The sequence below is a fragment of the Penaeus japonicus genome, unplaced genomic scaffold, assembly GCF_977035675.1.
Source record: "Penaeus japonicus unplaced genomic scaffold, GWHDUDI00000001_assembly GWHDUDI00000040, whole genome shotgun sequence".
Lineage (NCBI taxonomy): Eukaryota > Metazoa > Arthropoda > Malacostraca > Decapoda > Penaeidae > Penaeus > Penaeus japonicus.
This window is the reverse complement of record NW_028234442.1, coordinates 7,514,743-7,517,242: the sequence shown is the minus strand read 5'-3', so window position 1 is coordinate 7,517,242 and position 2,500 is coordinate 7,514,743. Positions and strand designations below refer to the sequence as shown.

At 29.6% G+C, this 2,500-nt stretch overlaps 1 protein-coding gene across 1 annotated transcript in view; it reads right to left on the bottom strand.

Moving 5' to 3' along the window:
- The window catches only part of LOC122243859 (uncharacterized), a gene marked incomplete at its 5' end in the record, with an annotated part of 15,524 nt that overhangs the window by 11,308 nt on the left and 1,716 nt on the right, over positions 1-2,500 (bottom strand).

The following is a 2,500-nucleotide window of genomic DNA, read 5'->3' as shown; positions in this document are numbered from 1 at the left end:
TATGTATATATATATATATTTATATATATATACATACATATATATATATATATATAATAAACCTATATATATATATATATATATAAAATAAATTATATATATATATAATATAGGAAGTTACATATATATATATCACAAAAACAGGATTGTGCACAATACAGATATAATAAAACACTGCCACAAAAACTTCCTAATCAGGCGTAAGTAATCCAAAAAATGAAGTAAATCTTGACAAAAAGGAAGAAGGGCTGAATCAGGTCACTAAAAGGTGGTTAAGCTCAATTTATCTAGGGAAAGCTTTTCCAACTAAAAGGGAAGGAAGATCATCCAACCCACAGTAACCAGCGCTTAAGTTAAAGTTGGGAATCTTTTTAATTAACAGATTCTAGCATCTTTCTTCCATAAGCATTAGACAGTTTGTGAATTATTTTTACGTTATTCCAATTTAGTTAATGAATGCCCCGATCCAATTTTTTTCGGTCGTCTCAGGACTGTTAATCCGTCTATTCCATTATTTTATGGTTTCCCTAAAACTCATAAGGATGGCATTCTCTTAAGATCCACTATTTCGTCGTGTAACTCGGTTACTCGCCCACTAGCGTCGTGGATGGCTAGTAACTTATCACCTCTTTTAAGTTCTTTTTCGTGCAGTCTTATTAAACATTCGATGGATTTCATTGATCAAGTTCGTAATTTACGAACCCACAACATGAAACTAGTGAGTTTTGATGTGGATTCCCTGTTTATGAATGTTCCTCTTGATGATGTGCTAGATTTTTTAGAACGTAAACTGACTACAGCTCCTCAGAAGATTCCCATTCCGATTAATTATTTTAATGAACTTGTTTGTTTATGCGTCTCGAATAACTTTTTTTTTTCTTTTTTTTTTTTATAAACAGACTAGTTTAAGTCCGGTCCTTGCTGATTTATATATGCAAATATTTGAGACTGAACTCCTTCCGGCCATCCTTCCTCTGGGCTCGATCTGGTTTAGATATGTTGATGATATTCTTTCTATGTGGCCTGTAAACCGTACGGATTTCGACGATTTTTTGCATAAGCTTAACACTCTTGCTCGTACAATTAAATTCAAAGTAGAATGGGAAAATTCTGGTAAATTACCATTTCTTGATATATTGTTACATAATTTCAACGGTTATTTAAAGTTTTCAGTTTACCGTAAACTCACCCATGTTGCTGATTATCTTTTTTTTCCTCATATCATCCTTTATCCAAGATGAAAGCAGTAGCCTCGTCTATGCTTCTTAGAGCATATAGGATCAGTGATAATGAGTTTATCGATAGAAAACTTAGCATCATTATGGAATATTTTTAAAATCCTGGTTTCCCTAAGTTTTTCCTTGAACAAGCCCATTCATATGCCAGATTCACAAACTAAAGACACGTGTAAGGACCGGTCCGATAGCTTACTAGTTGTACCGTTTAATCAGTCACTCGATGAAAAGCGACAGTTACTAAAAAAAAGTGGACATCGATATAGTGTTCACTCATCCTAACACGTTGCGTAAATCTTTGGTTAAACATAATGTGTCCAGCGCTACTCTTGGTACTTCTTCAGGCATTTATGCTATTCCTTGCCAAGAATGTCCGAAGGTCTACATAAGTGAAACGGGTAGAGAGTGAAAGAAAGATTCTACAATCTGTTAATTAAAAAGATTCCCAATTTTAATTTGAGTGCTGGTCACTAAGGTTTGGATGATCTTACCTCCTTTTTAGTGGTAAAAGCTTTCCCTTGATCAATTGACCTTAACAATCCTTCAGACCTATTTTAGCCCTTGTTCCTACTGTCATCTTTTCTAGTATATATTCTTCTCAAAATTTACTTCTACTACTCTTTTATATATATAGATATAAAATATATATATACTATATAATATATAATATATATAATATATATATATATATATATATCATATAGTGATTGTGCGTTACGCCTGATGAGGAACTTTCACACTCTAAAAGGTTCGAAACGTCACAAGATTTTTCGCCTTTCGATATTGTGGCATTGTTTTATTATATATATATATATATAGATTATATATAATTTTACTATAATATATATATATATTATATATATATATATATATATAAACTTATATATATTGATTGTGTGTGTGTGTGTGGTGTGTGTGTGTGGTGTGTTAATATAAATATATATAGTATATATATATATATGCGTATAGTAATATATATATATATAATTATATAGTATATATATATATGACGAATATATATCGTATATATTATATATATGTTAGTATATGTATGTATAAGTATAGTATATATATACATATAGAGGATATATATAATATATATATATAATTAAAGTCGTATATATACACACACACACACACACACACCACACACACACACACTTATATATATATATATTATAAAATATATATATATTTCATATATATATATGATATTATACATATATATATATATGTATGTGCGAGTATATTATATATATATATAT